Source organism: Xyrauchen texanus, chromosome 25 (genome assembly GCF_025860055.1).
Source record: "Xyrauchen texanus isolate HMW12.3.18 chromosome 25, RBS_HiC_50CHRs, whole genome shotgun sequence".
Taxonomy (NCBI): Eukaryota; Metazoa; Chordata; class Actinopteri; order Cypriniformes; family Catostomidae; genus Xyrauchen; species Xyrauchen texanus.
In genome coordinates, this window is record NC_068300.1 from 28,356,734 (window position 1) to 28,378,031 (window position 21,298).

At 39.2% G+C, this 21,298-nt stretch overlaps 1 protein-coding gene across 3 annotated transcripts in view; it reads right to left on the bottom strand.

Moving 5' to 3' along the window:
* The window catches only part of LOC127619314 (myelin transcription factor 1-like), a 74,724-nt gene that overhangs the window by 30,603 nt on the left and 22,823 nt on the right, over nucleotides 1-21,298 (bottom strand). The window contains exons 2-3 of one of the 3 annotated variants that reach the window (XM_052092186.1): nucleotides 5,280-5,387; nucleotides 4,988-5,088 (exon numbers count right to left, since the gene is read on the bottom strand). The gene's annotated coding sequence lies outside the window, so the exon portion shown is untranslated. Of the gene's footprint in view, nucleotides 1-4,987; nucleotides 5,089-5,279; nucleotides 5,388-12,376; nucleotides 12,513-21,298 lie in introns of those variants that run through there. The other 2 variants (XM_052092187.1, XM_052092188.1) reach the window with 2 other exon arrangements.

Below are 21,298 nucleotides of genomic sequence, written 5' to 3' on the forward strand. Positions count from 1 at the left end.
ACACACCATACATTCAAGTTAATGAAGTCATGCATAATGTATAAAAAGGCACTTTCCTGGAAAGTAAATACACTCTAGAAGAAATATTTTTTCTCTCTCTTTTACACTGTAATCACTAGGCTTAGATCATGACAGAAGCTCGTCTTTCCTTATGACAGACAGACAGACAGACAGACAGACAGATAGATAGATAGATAGATAGATAGATAGATAGATAGATAGATAGATAGATAGATAGATAGATAGATAGATAGATAGATAGATAGATAGATAGATAGAAAGATAGATAGAAGTTTACATACAACTTAGCCAAATATATTTAAACATTTTTCACAATTCCTGACATTTAATCGTAGAAAACATTCCCGGTCTTAGGTCTGTTAGGATCACTACTTTATTTTAAGAATGTGAAATGTCAGAACAATAATAGAGAGAATTATTTATTTCAGCTTTTATTTCTTTCATCACATTCCCAGTGGGTCAGAACTTAACATACACTTTGTTAGTATTTGGTAGCATTGCCTTTAAATTGTTTAACTTGGGTCAAATATTTTGGGTTGCCTTCCACAAGCTTCTCCCAAAAAGTTGCTGGAATTTTGGCTCTCCAGACAGAACTGGTGTAACTGAGTCAGGTTTGTAGGCCTCCTTGCTCACACATGATTTTTCAGTTCTGCCCAAACATTTTCTAACGGATTGAGGTCAGGGCTTTGTGACTTTGTTGTCCTTAAGCCATTTTGCCACAACTTTGGAGATATGCTTGTGGACCAAGCTTTAACTTCCTGGCTGATGTCTTGAGATGTTGCTTTAATATATCCACATAATTTTCCTTCCTCATGATGTCATCTATTTTGTGAAGTACACCAGTCCCTCCTGCAGAAAAGCACCCCCACAACATGATGCTGTCACCCCCATGCTTCACAGTTGGGATGGTGTTCTTCGGCTTGCAAGCCTCACCCTTTTTCCTCCAAACATAACAATGGTCATTATGACCAAACAGTTAAATGTTTGTTTCATCAGACCAGAGGTCTGCTGGTTTATGGTGTTTATACTTGCATACTATTTTTCATACAGATGAACGTGGTACCTTCAGGTGTTTGGATGAACCAGACTTGTGTAGGTCCCCAATTTTTATTTCTTAGGTAAAATATTTCTTGGCTGATTTCTTTTGATTTTCCCATGATGTCAAGCACTGAGTTTGAAAGTAGGCCTTAAAATACATCCACAGGCACACTTCCAATTGACAATTTGTCTAATTGTCTAAAGGCTTGAATTTTCCAAGCTGATGGATGAATGGATAGATAGATAGATAGACAGACAGGTAGACAGACAGATAGACAGACAGATGGACGGATGGACGGACGGATGGATGGATGGATGAATGGATAGATAGATAGATAGATAGATAGATAGACAGACAGACAGGCAGACAGACAGACGGGTAGACAGACAGATATATAGATCGACAGACAGACAGACAGATAGATAGACAGACAGACGGACGGACGGACGGATGAATGGATAGATAGATAGATAGATACAGACAGACAGACAGACAGAAAGGCAGGTGGACAGACAGATAGATAGATAGACAGTCAGACAGACAGACGGACGGATGGACAGATGAATGGATAGATAGATAGATAGATAGACAGACAGACAGGCAGACAGACAGACAGGTAGACAGACAGATAGATAGATAGACAGACAGACAGACAGACAGACAGACAGATATATAGACGGACGGACAGACAAACAGACAGACAGACCGACAGACAGACAGATAGATAGATAGATAGATAGATAGATAGATAGATAGATAGATAGATGGATAGATGGACTGTGCACCATTATATACCCCTTCATCAGCCTGTAAATTACCTCAAGCCGAACAATCAATCTGATTGGCAAGTCCACAAAGAGAGACAGCAGAGCGTGGCATTTGCCAGAGGAGCCCATTTGCGTTTGTGGCCCCATGGCAGGCTCGAGTGGTGATTACATTGGCAATATTAACCACAGCAATAGAAATAATACAAACAGGGGCACTCCAAATCACTGTAATTCCTCTCGCACAGAGTCCCTGATCACTAGACTCGCTGCGCTTTCTGGCACAAAAGAAGCAGGTGTCAATTCCTCTCTCTTTCTCTGTCACACACACACACACACACACACACACACACACACACACACACACACACACACACACACACACACACACACACACACACACACACAAAGTCTACTCACTGCAAAAGCCATTGGATGTTTTCTAGCAGCACAATGGCGCCATTAGCTTTGATTACTTTACTGTGATTTAAATGGAACAGAATCCTTGAAAATCCACGAAAGCTCTCTCCTTTTGACCCACTGTGAGCGCTGCTCACCCCGCTCCCAGCTGCTGCCTTTAATACAGCGCTAGAGCTGGCAAGGGCACACTGCACTTTCAGAGGAGTTTCTCTTTCACACGCTCTTTTTATCTTCCTTTTTTTATCTCTGCACACTCTCTCTGGCAGTGGCACTTCCTCCCGTTCGCTGACTTTTCAGCGTGGGGGGATAATGAGTGTGTTGTGTTTGATTTGAGGGAGTTTGTGTATGGGGCAATGAAACGCTTGCTGTGTGTGTGTGTGTGTGTGAGGAGGGGTGTATCCGGGCAGACAGGTGCAGAGAAAACCATCTCTCTTCCTCTCCCAGAAACATTCTTGGGGTGTTTTGATCGGTGAATGGTGTTCACACAACAAGCCTGCTTTATGTGCGCCGATATTTGCTTCGGAGGTTCACACACTCTAAACTCGACTCGGAGGCCTGGAAGGAAAGTTTTCTCACATAGATGATCAAATAGACCGGGGCTGGATGATACAAGCACTGAGTGTTGTGTTTGTGTGTGTATGCATGCAATTCACCCATCTGTGAGTCTTCTATGCCCTCTCTGTATCTCTGAAATGAGCTTTGCGACCACTTTGACCCCATACACAAAAGCCAGGGGCAGATGCATGACGTATCATTCTTTTCTTTGAAACGGCAGCAGTGTTTCTTCCTCTACTCTTTTAGTTCTTTCTCCTAAGAATCAACAAATGGTTCATACAGGCCATAAGGGAGCATGCAAGGCTTTCATGTTTGTGTAACCATAGCTACACACAGCTCTTTCGAATAGGTAAGCGCATCAGAGTTTGCATTCCTTTTTTTTTTTTTATTCCAGCTCATTAAACCTGCATGTTCACAAACTCGGTCAGAGTGTAGTTGCTTGATGAGCAAGACATCACCATCCTTCTTCCATAATATCTTTTAAAATCCTTTTAATGGTTTCAGATCTGTCCTTCCTCTTTAATTCTACCCGTGGAGGACAAATGCAAGAATGAGTGATCAAAAGGAATGCAAAAAAAGAGGCAAACTGGCTTATGGATGGATGGATAGACAGACAAAAAGAAAACAAAAAAACTAAAATTATAGCATCAAAAAGTTGCATTGTTTGTGCGTAGCCAAAGTGAAGAGAGAAAGAGAGAGAGAGAGAGAACCGAAAATGGGAAGAGATGAAATTCAGGAAAATAATAATAAATAAAATTTGGGTAAGAATGAAAGCAAGATATAAAGCCAAAAATAATAGCTCTTGGTTTTTATTGGGTAGGATACAAGGAGGTCAGTGCATCCCTGCGGGTGAGAGCTACATTATTAATTGTGTCCCTCTCTTCTCTAAACAAGCGGACGGAGTCGCTCCTTCGCGGTCTTCTGACAGCTCTATGTAAATTGCTGGCTGGGGGCAATGACTTCACAAAGAAGGTCACCCCTCCTCCGCCAGTCTTTTATTCATTTTTGCATTTAGAAGAAGAATATGCAACCAGGCCTTGCATGGCAACTGTCACTGGAATGACAGGACTACTGACATTTCCAAAATTACCTGCGAAAAGCATCGGCCAATTAAAAGAGGCCGATCACGGTCGCTAAGGAGATCTGAGCCATCAGGGGAGCGCACTTAATGCGCACACACTCGCGGCATGACTGACAACTGAAGGAGGTTTATATTTGTGTGTGTATGTGTATAAATGCATGCTTTTGAATCAGATACTCCCATTACACACATTATCTTGTGTGTTTTCTTTTAAGAGTGTGCTGGTAGCATCAGAATACGCTCAGCTTTGATTCCTTTGCACACAGTTGGATGACGCTGATCAGTCAGAGTTTGGTATTATCTAATTGGATGCTCTTAAAAGCACTGCCTGCAACTGCAACCCTTTAAACATTTCAAATTAGATCGATAAATCAATCGCTTCAGATGAATTCTTTCCATCAGAGTGAAAAAAATATATACATTTATGGGCCCAGGGGAAAGAGTCTTTGGTCTCTCTCTCTCTTTTTTTTCCCAGCACCCCATTAGAAATATCTTCCGATGTATTTCCCAATGCAGAAGTAAAAGAGGTAGCTGGATGAAAATGTGACCCATTCCAAATAAAAAGCATGGAAAAGAAAGAGGAAAAGAAAAAGAAAAAGAGACGCATCCACTTAAAGGAAGAAGATAGGTGGGATGAGAGAGAGAGAGAGAGAGAGAGAGAGAGAGAGAGAGAGAGAGAGAGAGAGAGAGAGAGAGAGAGAGGGAGACTTTCTTTTATGTTGATGAAAGATTGCAAACAAAAGCAGCTCAAGGACATACCCACTTTCAAACCTCTCCAATTTCATAAATAATAAAAGAAAGCTCTAAAAATGAAATTAGGTTGCATAGAACAGCTCAATTCTTCATAATTACAGGATGCGGGACACTTTAGGATCTTGCTTCATTCAGAGGGGGGTTAGGCTACTCTGCCAAAACCATTCTAGATCAAGTTAGTACGAACTGTGCACGGCATGGTAATACAGTGCTGACTTCACTTCATAGTTTGCTGACAGACAGAACTGATGAATGTCATAAATATATAGCCCTCTCTTGCCCCTAAATGTGCAAACTTGGCAAGAAGCCTTTGTTGCTGCATGTTGATTGGCTGGGCAGGCAGGGGAGACTCACTTTGATTGGTCGACTCTGCAGTCTGAGAGAGGGCCGGCAGCGGCTGATCTTGTCTCCTCGCGTCCAGCGTTGGTTCAGGAGTTTCCCCCGGTACTCATTTTCTGTTCATGAGAAAGAGGGAGAGGAGAGAGAGAGAGAGAGAGAGAGAGAGAGAGAGACAGAGAGAGAGAGAGAGAGAGAGAGAGAGAGGAGAAACAATAAATTAAAATGAAATACATGAAAATAAATAAAAAAGACAGTCACGTCAGCATCTGCGCATGCAGTTGCAAAGTTTTGCAGAGTGAGCGCTCACTGTGGACGCTGTAACGGACTGAATCAGCAGTGAAAGGGCCAGATCATCTCATCACCTGTCCACCTGCATCTGAAACCAGCAGCCTCAGCATAGGAAACATAAACCCCCCTGATGCACAGTGAAAACAACATTTCAACAGCAGTACTGTATGATAGCACAAACACACACAGACACCTACAGTATACACTCACCGGACACTTTATTAGGCACACCTGTACATCTACTTATTTGTGCGATTATCTAATATCTGTAGTCAGGAGCTGCAGTTAATGTTCACATCAACCATCAGAATGGGGAAAAAATGTGATCTCAGTGATTTATACCGTGGCATGATTGTTGGTGCCAGACGGGCTGGTTTGAGTATTTATGAAACTGCCGATCTCCTGGAATTTTAGTAAAATTAAACTTAATAATGAGAATGGTGCGATAAACAAAAAACAACCAGTGAGCGGCAGTTCTGTGGACGAATATCCCTTGTTGATGAGACAGGTCAATAGAAAATGGCCAGACTGGTTCGAGCTGAAAGGCTACGGTAACTCAGATAACCACTCTGTACAATTGTAGTGAGCATCTCAGGATGCACAACATGTTGGTTTCCACTTCTGCCAGCCAAGAACAGAAAACTAAGGCAGCAGTGGGCCTACCATTTGTGTACCTCAACAGAAATCCAGATTTGTCAGACCAGGCAATGTTTTTCCATGTTTTGGTGAGCCTGTGCCCATTGCAGCCTCAGTTTCCTTATCTAAGATGGAAGAATTGTCATTGGTACAAAGGAAGCAGCCGCCTATGTATCCTTGGGATATGATTTGCAGACCTAGATGAACAAGCTCCTCTCTTACGTTTGGAGCCATTTAAAACACGAAAAAAATAATAAAACTTGAGAAAGTCTTAGTGACGAATCACAGCAGCTACTGTACAATATACACTTTCCCATATACATTCATATACACTGTGATGTAAAATCTTGATGCTGATTAAAAGAAGTTGCCATTTTATATCAACTGCACATTATATGCATTAACTAATGACAGAGTTCATAGTATGCATTTATATGTGTGTGCTTTGTGTTGATTGAGAGGTGATGTCATATGCATGAAGTGACAATTTGACAGGCCTTGATGGGGGCTGGGCCTTTTACACAAGTGACCTATGCACTTCTAATTAAAGAGAGGCGAGAACTCAAAAATAATTCACGCGCACACACACACGAGCATGCATATGCATGCTACAGCACCACAGCTGGAAGCTCTGTCAGTATGCTATTAGAATCAATCACATTTGTGCATTTTTATTGAGCTTTTAGCAAGCAGGAGTATAAGAGAGGGGAGAGGGTAAGAAGAAAGGACTGTGCTGGGGGAGGGAATTTGGTCAGTAAATAATGAATCAACCATAAATCAGATCCCTTTTTGCTCTCCTTCTTTCTTTTTCTCATCAGGGTAAAAGTCCTTCTCTTCAAAAACACACTCCCCACCCCAACCCCTTGCCACACATGATTGACATGCAAGTTAACGCAGGGTGTGTTAAAATTATCATTAAATTCATCAATGTGCACGGATAGCCCTCTGTTTGTGAAATCTCATATCTGAGACCCCAGTTCATATATTGTTTGTTAGCTGTCAGCATTACAACAAACTTTCACAATATATATATGGGCAAGCCTTTTGTGGATTTTAACCTTCAAAATGTGAACAAAACCAAAGCTAACTTGTGAACTTTATGCTGAGTATCACAAAGATATGCAAACTCTCCATGTAAAATGTCATCCTAAATGCTCATTCATTTCCTTTTAGTCAGGTGAGGGTGTATTCGATCCATGTAATAGCTTTTAGTGCTGAGTAAAGACAAATTAGGGAGAGGAAAGGAACAGTATCCAATCTCAAGGTTTTTTATTTATTTATTTTTAGAGCAAACTAAAGTATGAATTGTAGGTTGATGACAATTGCTCATTTCAAAACATTTTCAGAGTTATTTTTCCAACTCGAATACTAAAAGAAGGAGAAACTATAATCAAAAGACTGAGTTCAGCTCTAAAATAACTATTATTTTTATGATCTTATGTGTCTGATAGTTGTAAGTGGAATGAAATCAAGTTTACTAAGTTGTAAAATCGGCCATAACTTTACACAGAAATGGTTAGTAAGGGATTTCATCACACTAAAATCATGTTAACATGCATATTGTTTAAGTCTTGTGGCGATACTTTTGAAACGGTGAGTATAATAACGTTCAAAATTGGCCCCCATTCACTTCCATTGTAATTGCCTCACTGGAACCCAGATATCTGCTTTTTTTTTTTTTTTATTCATTTTATGATACAAATGCTTTTGATTGAGCTTAACTTGTACTGAACCCAGAATATTCCTTTAAATGAGACTTCCATCTGTCTCTTATGGGCACTACAACTCACCTCTGAGAGAAAGAGAGCAAAAGAGTGAAAGAGAAGGGAAGAAAGAGATTGCTGTCAATGAAAGACCCGGTAAACATGCCTAGATTCAATCTCTCTTGGTCTCTCTCACTTGTCTGCCCTCTGCCCTCATCTCTTAGCAAGCACAAAATAAACAAAGCAGGCAGATCTGATTTGTTTCCTACAACTCTTTGCAGCAGCAATAACCCAGAAAAGACAGGCAGGATGCCAGTCATTAGACTTAGAAAGCTGTAGGGCATTGTCAGTAAAAGCATTTCCAATGCCTCTTACACACACACACACACACACACTCCCACGCCGGCACGGAACAAAACGCTTATTTATCAACTTTCAGCCCTCTTCTCAAAAGTGACTACAACAGCACTACTGTGCATCCTTCCCCAATCCTCTCTCTCTCTTTTTCTCATTCTACAAATTTCAAGCCAAATATACAAAACTGCGAGGCACACTCTTTAAAATCTCACTTTAAACCTGGCTTAATTGCCAACTCCACACTTTTCTGGGACCTCGGAAAAGGCACGGCCCCAATAATCCACCCCAGTGTCTCTATATACGCTTGATGGCTCAGGTGCCACTCATTTGAAAGCGAAGGGGAACATTAATAAAGTTAAACAGTTAATTGTTTACAGTCAGGTTAGAGAGGCTCTCTATTAGCTTATTGGCCTTAAAGTATTACACTATAAGGTGAACAAGAGATTAATAAATGATCTGTGACAGCGATAGCAGTTTTGCAATGGCAAGACAGACAAATTCAGAGGAAGAGAGACAGAGACAAGTATAAACAAATCAAGAAAATCATGTCAAGCGATGGAAATCCATCATAGAGATGCAAAGTTATTTGAGACAGACATAAATCCATAGTTTAGATTAAATAGGGATGGATGCTTTCACAGTAATCCACGGGTGACACATCTGCACTCTGCTCCAGTAAAGCAGGATTTAACTCCAACTTTGTGTGATTAGAGAACAAGCAGAAAGCGCTTAACAAGAGCAGAGGTGGAAGAATTATGTTAACTTGTGCAACCCACTCAAGCCTAATTATTACTGTATTTAACATTTATGATATTGTCTTTTTTCATTTCAAAAGATAAATGGACATGTGCCTGAAAGTCAAGAGTGAGAAATAAAATTAGACTCTCCTTCATGTCAAAATGAGTCAAAGTGCCTTTGAGAGCTACAGACACTTTTGTTTTCTTTTTTCACTGAAAACACCATGACAACCATGCACAGCAGACAGAGGCTCACTCAGAGAGTGACTCTATGTTAAATGAGCAATGGCAGAATTCGCTTTTATCTGGGACTCTTAAATAAGAGAGATGGCGTCAAGGTTATGAATAAGTTAACAGGAGAACTATCTGTTATTTTAGCACTTTATTTCCTGTCAGAAGCGCATCTTGTCATGCAGAGGCGGCTGGGTGTGGGAACACCTGCAATGGCATGAAAACTCAAGTAAACAAACAACAACGCAGTTGCGGAAGCATTCTAAACCACAGATCAATTCAGCCGCAAGCAATTCCATGTTTCAAGGCTTAAAGGCTGCTCTAAATGGCACTTTTCTTCACTAATGATAGGGATGACCCTGACCCTCGGCCCTGGTGGCATAGCTTTCTGCAAACGCTCTGAATGAGAAGAGTGCAATTTAGCCCATCTGCTCCATTCGACATGTTTATTACTCACTCCTCTCTGGCAATCCCACGACACCTGCTGCAGCGCTGCATCTTTATTTATTTCCACTTTAATATCACTAGTTTCTAGTCACATGACAACTTTAGGCATGGGCCATAAACAAGCATCTATTTTGAGCATTGGACAACCAAATGAGCGTTTAAATCAGCACTAAAGTTGGTATTGCAAACCACCCTTCTGGAGCATGATATTAGGAATTAATCCGGTAATAAGATTAAACGGTGATCTGTGAAGACCCAGATTTTATGAGGAAAAGAGCATATGCATACGTGCTCCAGATGATTCGCTTGTCTATTTTGTGTATACATTGTTCAGTAATATATTCAGTAACAAAAAAAGGGGATACTTGCAAGAATTCACCCCTCACTAAAGCTCCAACTCCGAGCAGCTATATGAGCATTGCCTTTTATTACACTCACAAGGTCCCTGATGACTTAAAATTCTGTGCAATTTCTGCAAAAATGTAGATAGGATCTTGTGAAAGTTATTACCAAAAGCAGTTTCAAGGCGAGCGAGATAAAAACAAATGACTCCATGAATCAGTGTTGCGCGCAGGTGACCTTCATTACATTAAACAACATCTTGACAAGTCAACATAGTCTGCACCACTGTAAAATCAAATTAGTTGACCTTAGTTAGATTTTTCAAGGCAATCGGTTTGCATGATTTTTTCAAGTAAATTTACCTATTTGGTTCACGTAAACTGAACTTAATTTTTAAAGTAACGTTATCTAGTTACAAGTAAACTTAACTCAGCTATTATTAAAGTATCATCATTTGTATTTAATTATTTACATATGATTATAGCACGTTTTATACAGTATAAAGGAAATAATGACTGGAATCTCGGTTAGCCATATGACACATTGGATTCTCCTCAGTACTTCTTGGTGCACATGAATCTGAACTTTTTTAAAGTACAATTGTGTAAAGAAGAATGGCTTAAATTTAACAGACAGTTCACCAGAGGTAACACTAGTCACATCATGGTGACTTCACAAAAATCACAACTATCAACCAGCTACAACAACAAAAAAAAAAAACAATAATAGTCATACGAATTAAAACTATATACATTTTTAAATAACAATTATTATTTTAATTGCTTTACATAAGTTCACTTGTTTTGACCAAACATACATTATTTATTCAAACGCAAGGACATATGGGTATTCCACACAGCCACAATTTTGTACTTGATCATTTTGAGTTAATTGTCATTGAAGCAAAAATTTTAAAAACGCATATATTTAAGTTATGATTCCAGAATGTGACATATCAAGTACTGTTTTATTAGGACCACTTAAATGTTTTGAGAGTAATGATATCTTGATTAAAACTAGTAAGAATAGTAAAAAACTTAAGCTTAAGTTGAAAAAACAATTATTATTATCATTAGTATTTATTTTTATTTATTTATTTTTTTTACAATTTAAGATAAATGTTTGTTTACATTTTTTCTCACAGTAGGCTATAGGCTTCAACCGCTAGACTGTAACAGCCAGCTTTTACTATTATTATAACTTTTTTCCCTAAAATAATGAAATCCCCTAATGTTTTTAAAAAAATCTAATTTAGTGGCTTTAGTTAAGACGGCATTACACAGCAGTTAAAAGAAAGTTAGCCATTGGACTGGAGGATTCTACAGCACACCACCAATATAGCTACTGTGTACACAATCACATAACTGACACTCAGATCAAAGACATTCACGTTCAGTCGTACGTCCACCATCTTGGTTGCAGGTGTTTTGATTTTATACTTCATACAATACTGAATGTGTAACACATTAGCCCTGGAACTGTTAGCAATATGAGGCACACGCGCACGCCGCGAAAGCGTACTGTATAATCACTCATTAGAGATGAACAGAGGAGGGGGATGGATGCAGAGGATGGGCGTTATTGCTTCAACTCTCATGACTTTTCTTCTGCGCATCTCACCAGGGGCGGTTGACATTTAAAGAGAGCATCATCCACTCTGTTTTCTGCTGCAGAAAATCAAATGGCTACCCCTCCTCCTCCTCCTTCTCATTGCACGCCATTCGTGCTCTCGGCCGGGAGTCTTGCGCTACGCCCATTGTTCGACCTTAATTACATAGAGCCATATGGAAGAAACTCAGTATGTGTGCCAAAAGATGGAGATTTTTATTCAACTACATAACAGTAAACACTAAGAGGTCGATTAGTACTCCAAAGCTAGGCGATGCCTCCATGGCACCACCAGCAAATTGATGAATTATAAATACATAACGACATGCTCATAAACGACTGCAACGTGAATGCAGCCCAAAATGAACAGTTTTACAAGACTGACAAGTGCACACAACGCATTAATCAGCATTGATGCGCGACATCCCGATTCATCTCAACATGAGCAAAGGATCAAACGCACGCACGGTTTCTGTGCCAAAGTAAGCAAATATTAATCGCTGCGTTTATTGTGCAAAAGCGCCATAGCTGACTGTTTCTCCATCACTTTTCCCATGTCAACTCAACACACTCTCTCAATCAGAGAAGCACTGACACACATACCTTCTCCTAAACAGATCCGCTTTAACAGCACCAAGTCACCCAGTTAAACGTATTAGTTCAAGATTAGGCTATACAATCGATCATCGATCAAATAAGAGACTAGATCACGAAAGCTTTTACGCCTTAACATCGCTGGATGTTGGACATGGACGTGCAAACATAACTCCCCAAAACGATCCTATTTTCTCGTTTCTCGTAAAAGCCATTAACCTTGATCTGTAGGGCATCTCGGAATGGGATGATGTAGATGTAGTCTATGGCCAGCAAATGGTGTAATGATACAGCGTAAAACATTTATAATATCTCCTAGCATCTCAACCCATGACTCTAAGAAACATTTTTGAAAGATTATAACATCAATACAACATAGAGTTGTTGGCCAGTTTACAAAATGCACATAAAAAACTATTAAGCGGTTTTATGTGAAACCAAAATGACACTCTAATCATTACCTGAGTGAAAAATAATAATCCCGAAAGCTTCGCGCAACGACAGATGTTTCCTCGTCTTCGTCACGTATTCAGTACGATGTGAGAGAGTTTGGGGTGAAATATCCCATTTATAGATTGTCTAAAAGAAAACTTAAACTCTACTTCTTCAGCAGTATCCCGAAAGACTCAGTGACAGCAGGGAAGAGAGTCGGCTCTTCTGTGGTGCTGCTATACGGACGAGCGAGGATCCAGAACGGGGCGGTATGAACGCTACTTGTTTGTAAGCAAAAACATGGCTTCATTTGCCTTTGTCAGCGAGAAAACGTAATATTGACTTACCTTTCCCTCATGAGCCATTGTCCCCCACCTCCTCCCTCCGCCCTTTGCCATGACATCACGAAAGCTGTAGTAAAACCTACAACATCGATGGGCTGGGCTTTGAATATCCCCCTGCAATAACTCAACGGGCATGTGTACAGCCATGCACACTCTATTCCATACACTGCCTTTCTCACATACACATACACATACGCGCGCGCACACTCTCCCTCTCTCTTACACCCACCTATAGTTTTGTGTGCGAGTCGGGTTACTGTTACTTTAAAATTCTAACGCGCAGTGATTAATCTTTAATATTCCACAAAAACATGCATATGTCTCTGGTGTTATCTGAACCCTCCTTCCTGACTCTTTCCAAATGGTACTGTCCAATGATTCACACAATGCACTTATCTTGGCCAGTGCTCTAGTTACAGTGGCATACTACATTAGACCAAATCTGAGCGCTTGTATCTTTGAAAATCTCTCGACTGTTTCTTTCTCTCTTGAGTGCATAAATATAAACGCACTGAGAGTCAAGCATTTCTGATTGAATGGATTTAGAAAAAAAAAAAAAAAAAAAACAATAACAGCGATGAAAACTACTGTACACGCCTTTTTAAACTCACGCCAAGAGTTTATTGAAATTGTATACTCTTACGTAATCCTCATAAACTACCCCCAAATCCCTCTCTTTTATACACAGGCGCCAAAGCATGCTATTCTTTCCAATGGTTGGATAAAAGCAAAGGACGCTGTATGCATAAGGCTTCCAATGAACTATTGAAATACACCACACGTACTGTACCCTCAGAGCTGTTTAGCCAAAAGTGTGGGACAAAACAAATAAGGGGATTTTAACATTGTACTACTGTCTTCTCTACTCAAAACAGACGAATATAACTTGGAATTACTCCTAAATGTTGCACACACACCGCTGTTTTGCTTTGTTGTTTTGTAAACATTAGTGAAAATGACAACCATTCATTACAAGCCATTTGAGAATATTCTCCACAAATGCCACTCTTTATCTACTGTCTCCATGCCGCACACGGGAGGAATTTTCAAAAAGCCAACCTTCGCCTTTCAGAAATTCTATTAAGTTCTTATCTCTTTGAGGCAGGCTCTTTTTTTGATGTCCTATTGTTATGCATTGGAGCTGAAATCAATTACGGAGTGTCCACACTGCATCAATATGATTTCAGTTGCCTCACTAACCGAGACACAATCGAATACAAAAGACAGAAAAGAAAACTATACACATGTAAATGGAAGTTACACTTTCCTTTTCTGAACATTCAGACTGAGACTCAGTAGCAAGAATGGGTCAGGTCTGATTGTTTCTTGAACGTATTTGCATCAGGACCTCAGACAGCGCTTATGGCCCAGCACCATGGACAGCGGCCCGAACGGGAATAAAAACACAAGGCTGCCATTTATCCTCCGAGATTTGTCTTCTTCTTTATCTTTTTTCTTTCTTCCAGAAAGATTACGGTTATGGTGTGTTATGGTGGCACATTAAATGTTGAAATGCCATTGTAAATGTTCTCAAATAAATACAAGAAGAAAAGTAGCCTATAAGCTAATCGTATAAGGGTGCTTGGTACAAAAGTAATCGTTTATAGGTTATATTTAATATGGTTCAAATTACATAGATGCAAGCCATTGTGTAAATTCAATCTTTAAAAAAAAAAATCAGCTCAGTTAAAAGCAGTTAAGTTCCTCCGTGCTGTTGTTCAATTGTTTTCTAAGTAAGATGCTTTGGACGGACATATTCGCATTTAGACGCCGTGTCAAGTTAAAAATACATGAAACTGATAAAGACGCGTCTCGAGACAAGTTGCGCAGTTAGCGCATGAACGCTTTCAGTGTTAACGTCCCCTTATGTGTTCTAACATTCCTACATGTGTTAAAACAAGGCTTACATTCTTAACTCAGCAGTCACAGTTGGCCTCAGTGTCTCACTGGTGCACATTGAGGATATGGTTGCGGGCATACATATTGCATAAGGGAGTCAGCTGAGAGAGCGTACCGGAGGGGCCCCAAACTCCAAGAATGGCACTGACAGACGGAACAAGCTGACAGACAACAACAGAAAGAGTGTTTTAATGCGCCTCCAGGCTAGCATTGTGTTCGCCATGGTCCCCCGGGAAACAACCCGCTCTTTGTCTAAACACTTCAACAGCTCTGAAGATTTGCGTAGGTCTAGACGAGGTTCCTGAAAGTTATGATTTGTATAGTGTTGTTATATATAGACTTCAATGCGTCAAGATTTCATCACCACATGCCACTGAAACGGATACACAATAGCAAAAAACTAATATCTGATAAGAGAAGTATTCCGATACTAATGTATTTACTTTTGAGCTATTATGGTCGCAAGTCAGTTGGAATATCACACTGGAATGTCGTCTTAGAACACAAAGTATGTTTTTAAGTATTAAGTATTGAAATAATATAAAGAAGTATATTTAAGCTTTAACTCAACACGCACCACTGAAAAGTACACTTATATGACTGAAATTCTACTCTCATTAGTGAGAACTACAAGAAATGTGTCCCTATCATAAAATAAAATGATGATGTAAATATGACGGTCAAAACTCATATTCTAGTAGTAGCAGCCGATACAGGTCAACACAACTTTTTAGACACCTGTTAATTAATCTATTTAAGTCATGAAATGATAGAGACTTCATTTAACTGACCTAAAAAAGTTCCACACAGCTTCATGGTTGCGGCCCCGAGTTTCCCATAAGCGTCTGGCAAGTCCTGAGAAAGTAAACTTCCGTTCAAAAGTTGTGGACAAAATTACTACAACTTCTCTTTCGAAAGGGGCGGAGGAGAGGATGGGCTGACGTCTGAGACCCGTCTAACCAATCAGACAAAAGCGTGGGAGAAAATGTATCCCACCGCCGCAAAACTCGCAGCCAATCAAGACAATTGTCTTCAGTTCTCAACAACAAAGCCTGTAGAATGCCAACAGGAGGGACTACCGGCAGCTGTGTGCTTTCAGCTTAGGAAGTTTCCCAACAATGCTGGAGCACTGAGGGAGACAATCTATAATCTATAAACTATATAAAACTTTAGAACAGTTTTTGTTTTGGAATTTGACCAAGAATATAATCGATTTTAATATGTTTAACGAGCTATAGGCTTAAGTAAAGACCCCCTTAATATACTTAAACTTAAAATAAGTATATTTTAGATTTACAATATTTATAGGCCTACACACATATATATATATATATATATATATATATATATATATATATATATATATATATATATATATATATATATAGTGTAGGTCTATAAATACACTGGAGGCCAAAAGTTAAGAATAATGTACAGATTTCGCTCTTATGGAAAGAGGTTGATACTTCTATTCACCAAAATGGCATTCAACTGTTTAGTCAGGACATTAATAACGTGAAAAATTACAATTTAAATTTTTTTTTAGAACTTCTTAAAGAACTTTCTTCTACTTCAAAGGGTTCTCATCAAAAAATCCTTCACATGCAGCAATAACAGCTTTGTAGATCCTTGGCATTCTAGCTATCAGCTTGTCCAAATACTCAGGTGACATTTCACCCCACACTTCCTGTAGCACTTGCCATAGATGTGGCTGTCTTGTCGGGCACTTCTCACGCACCTTACAGTCTAGCTGATCCCACAAAAGCTCAATGGGGTTAAGATCCATAACACTCTTTTCCAATGATCTGTTGTCCAATATCTGTGTTTCTTTGCCCACTCTAAACTTTCTTTTTGTTTTTCTGTTTCAAAAGTGGCTTTTTCTTTGCAATTCTTCCCATAAGGCCTGCACCCCTGAGTCTTCTCTTTACTGTTGTACATGAAACTGGTGTTGAGCGGGTAGAATTCAATGAAGCTGTCAGCTGAGGACATGTGAGGTGTCTATTTCTCAATCTAGAGACTCTGATGTACTTATCCTCTTGTTTAGTTGTAACATCTGGCCTTCCACATCTCTTTCTGTCCTTGTTAGAGCCAGTTGTCCTTTGTCTTTGAAGACTGTAGTGTACACCTTTGTATGAAACCTTTAATTTCAAGCATTGAATAGCTTTCATTCCTCAAAACAGTGATTGACTGATGAGTTTCTAGAGAAAGCTGTTTCTTTTTTGCCATTTATTACCGAATATTGACCTTAAGACATGCTATCTATCTATCTATCTATCTATCTATCTATCTATCTATCTATCTATCTATCTATCTATCTATCTATCTATCTATCTATCTATCTATCTATCTATCTATCTATCTATCTATCTATCTATCTATCCATCCATCCATCCATCCATCCATCCATCCATCCATCCCTTCCCTCTCTCTCTCTCTCTCTCTCTCTCTCTCTCTCTCTCTCTCTCTCTCTCTCTCTCTCTCTCTATCTATACATTTGAACCAGTATTGAAGAACAACAGCTTGCATCTGTTATTATTAAGTTTATTTTTATTGTAATATTTAAACAACTGCAAAAGAAAAAAAACTTACATGAATGAAACAATGAATTCAGACATTTAAACAAGCTGCAGGACAGAAGCATTTATTGCTGTGAAATTTTTTTTTAGAGCATGAACATGTGAGAGACAAAGTTTGGTATAGAGAAATGTTTAGAGAAAGCAGTCTTTGGGAGGTCCTAATCTCCAATATGGGAACCTCAAATTGTAGTATGACTTAATATCATCTTTATGAGGCATTTAGAGAAAGTAAAACTGTGTGCCAGTTAACAGTCATATTTTAGTAAGCAAAAGAAAAAACTGAAAAAAAAACTTTTTCTTGAAAAAGAAAGCAGCCCAGGAGCCAGGATTATATCTACTCTATTTTCACTGATATTATGACTCTCTCTCTCTTTCTCTTTCCCTTTCTAATTTGCTCACTCGTTCCTTGCACTCTATTACATCATTGACACATCCTTGTTCTTCAGCCTCTTTCAAATTTTAAGCACCTTCTCACCCAAAACAAACAAACTCCAATAAATAAATGTCTGAAATGAGCATGAGGGAAATGAGCAGTGTATAAGTGAGTGTGTGGAACTCCCCCTGTGGGTTTGGCAGGGTCTGGGCTCTCTTTCAGCAGATGGCTCCTCTGATTATCATGTCCTCTCTAGGCCCATCTCCATGCCCCAACTCCTCGTTGCCATGGCGAGGGGGCCGGCAGAGAACATGTAATGCATTTGCTGCTTATTAAATTTGCCTTCTGACAAAGAGAGGCTCTCACATAAAAATGAGAGCAGGCCCGGGCAGAGAAGAGCAGGCCCGATTCCCTTTATCACAGACTTCCAGACACCCCCTGTATTCTTCCATTACGCCATAAACTCATTGACCTATTAACTTTACGGCTGCCTCCTCCCCCCTGACCTATACCAAATGAGGGTTCCCCTATCCTTTCGGGCTCTGCAGAGTAAGGGTCTGCGCACCCCTTCGCTCGTGACCCCCCCGACCTGTCGACATCATTGCTGCGCATGAGAGAGAGTTGGAGAGGCTGCCGCTGAACCGTGATGTGCCCTACAGCTGTCTGCGGCAGCACAAAAAGAAAAGAAAAAGAGAAAGAGAAAGAGAAGAAAAGATGTGAACGTATGCACAAACAGAGCCTGAAAAGTGCATGAGCGGGTACAGAATGCTTGGGAGGAAAATGTGAAAGGCAGGGTGTTCAGGCTGTACAGATGACTCAGGCGAGTTGGCAAAGTTGAGTGTGAGAAATAATGCTGATTAACTGCAGTCTAAGTAGCGTGACATGGAACATATGGGCACATTGAGGTGAAGTGAGTGTACTGGAGTGATCAAATAAACCAGAGTAACATGACTGCTGGTAAGCAGATTTTACACGTGTGCATATGAAGTTCAGAATTTTATGCTGCTACAATTTTCATTTTATTTAGATACTTCAGAGTAAATAAAAATAATTGTTTCAACTCTAAATGCGGATGGAATAAGAAGCCGTTAAACACACACCAGTGACCACACATTCTATATTAATACACCAACTTGAGACATTGCTTGGCAACCATAAATAGCCTACAGATAGACTAATAAACTAATGACTTGGTGGAGGAATAGTTTATTCAGTTGATCAATAATAATATACAGTATAGGTGTTTCTTCAACTTATGCAATTTCATGTACAAGGTTTTATTTATTAAAACTAACAGATTTAAACTTTTATACTTTTTGTTATATGAAGGTCACATTAATCTGACTTAGAAACTTTTTACCAGACTTTCATCATTTACTTTTCAATGAATCAATCTTTTATGTTTAGATTTGAATGTTTTAGCATTGTCCCAGACCCAGACCTTCAATATTAAACTATGAAAATCCATAATAAAAATACAAATTATTACATGTTTAGTGTGATCATCTAAAAAAAAAAAAGAGTAAAAAAAAAATAAACAATTTTAATATTTCTTGTGTAAAATTAATTCTATATATCTTTCAAAAATTACAATATTTCCTCTACACAAAACTGTACATGTTTGCCCGATCAGCAAAAGTGTCAGTGAAGAGTTTGCTTGAGATTAAAAATGAGTCAAGTTATGTTAGGAGAAAACAAAGGAAGATCAAGGTAAATACAACTGGTGAGCAGAGCATTTTTATAGGACTTCAATTTCTATCAAACAGTTATTTTGCCAAATGATGCAAAACATTTTAAAAAAATTGTTTAAAGCATTTAAATTAATGTAATTTCTCAGTCTCTAGCACCACCAAATGGAATAGCAAAAATAAAGTTTGTTTTCAAAACCGTTGTCTGAATATGGCCCCATCACTGTTCAAAAAAAGAGATAGTCCCACCCCCAACTCACATCACTGGTTGAGTAATATTTTTGGGGTGAGTCTAAGTAGATTGCTATAAAAAATTTTTTTAAAAAACAGAGCAATTTTCATAGCGCCACAATTTTGTCAGTTTTCTAGAAAATGTACCTATGAATGGCTTACTTATAGCTGTCTCTGCATATTAAGCTGGGATATAAGAAATTATTTTAATGCAGAACAAGTTAAATACTTCAGCTTTAATTTTGTGTATTTAGGATACACAAACTTATAGCAATGAAATTAGCTAAATGAACAAAGTTGGCCATTTTAATAATAAAAAAACCCATTACAAATAAACACAAAACAGAATTTGAGATGTGCTGGAAATGAAACTGTGGTGGAAGTTTCATGAATTTTCACCAAAAAAAAAAAAAAAAAATTACATAAATCTATTGAGATGCATGTACATACACTGTTAGACATTGTTAGTAGACAAATTGAATAAACTAGTGAAAGTGTGAGAATTGTTTTAACAAGACTTGTAGAAGTCCCGTTGCTAAAATGCATGTAAAGTTGATGTAACCATTAATTGAACATTTTTGTCATATGGCTGTTTGTGTCTTTTATAATATTGCAACTGTTTTATAAAAGCAATAAGCCACTTAAGGCAGCACGTTACAATGATTTTACCATGGTAAATGGGGTTTAAAGATAACTGTAACACATGGCCTCAAGAAACATATTGCTTTAGTAGAAGCCAACCAGATTGTCTAAACATTTATTTTGTAAACATAAATATACAAATTATCTTATTTAAATGTATAACTATCCTCTTTTGTTCTTTTTTCTTATTTGTTTTATTATTAAATTTTACAATAGCTGATAATTATTGTGTCTAGTTTTTTGTTCTTGACTTTTTTCTTCTGCCACAAGCTTATTTGAACATCCCCCTACAGCTTCGTTGGCACATTCATACACACTCACAAAAACAAGTTTGGTCTGGGTGCCAGCCTACATGACCATCATCTCTGGTCTCACAGTATTTGTTTCGATGCCCACCGCCAGTCAGAGAGGGGTCAGAGAAGCCAGAGGGTACGGAGCCACAGTCTGTCTGTCTGCCTCCCCCCTCTCTCTCTATTTTTCACCAGGACATGTCCTTCCCCACCACCCTCTCCAAAACCACTCTTCCTCCACCCTCCCTTGCCCTTTCCCCTGTCTGCAGCCCGCTGAATGGCTGGAGTGATGAGTAAACACAGACAGAGCACGGCAAGCACGGCCCGGCTTGCTGCCTCATTACAATCACAAAGACATGCCACACTTTTGGGTGGAGCCTGTGGCCGCAGGAGGCCTTGGGGCCTTTAAGTGAGTGGCATACTTAATAGGCTTTGTGTAGAAGAAGAAAAGAGAGAGAAAAGGGAGAAAAAGGGAGCAGGCCCAGCTGTCACGGCACACTAGATATCAGTCTAACACAGAAGCACTCTTCCACTTTTTTACCCCTCCTTTTGAAACTATTTTTTCCCCTTTTGCTGAGGTAAAGTTTTAGATGTGCAGGAAAACTAAGCGTCTGAAGTGAAAAAATGAAAAGATGTGAACACGTGTGCTATGTTTCTCACACACTCACAAAAGAGCTGTGTGAGCAATATGTGGATCAAATAATACATTCCAAAATGAATGTTCTACATTCTGCTATTTATACAACAGAGAGTCAAGTGAGGTGGGAAATACTGAACTGAACATCCCCCAGAAGAGCAACTTTCTCATTCAGTCATGACTTAGGTGCGGGCCGGTCAAACCGAATCGCATAGCCGAGTCAGATCATCCTGGCCAACAAGCACGACAAGTTGGAGAGCGCTAGCTATGC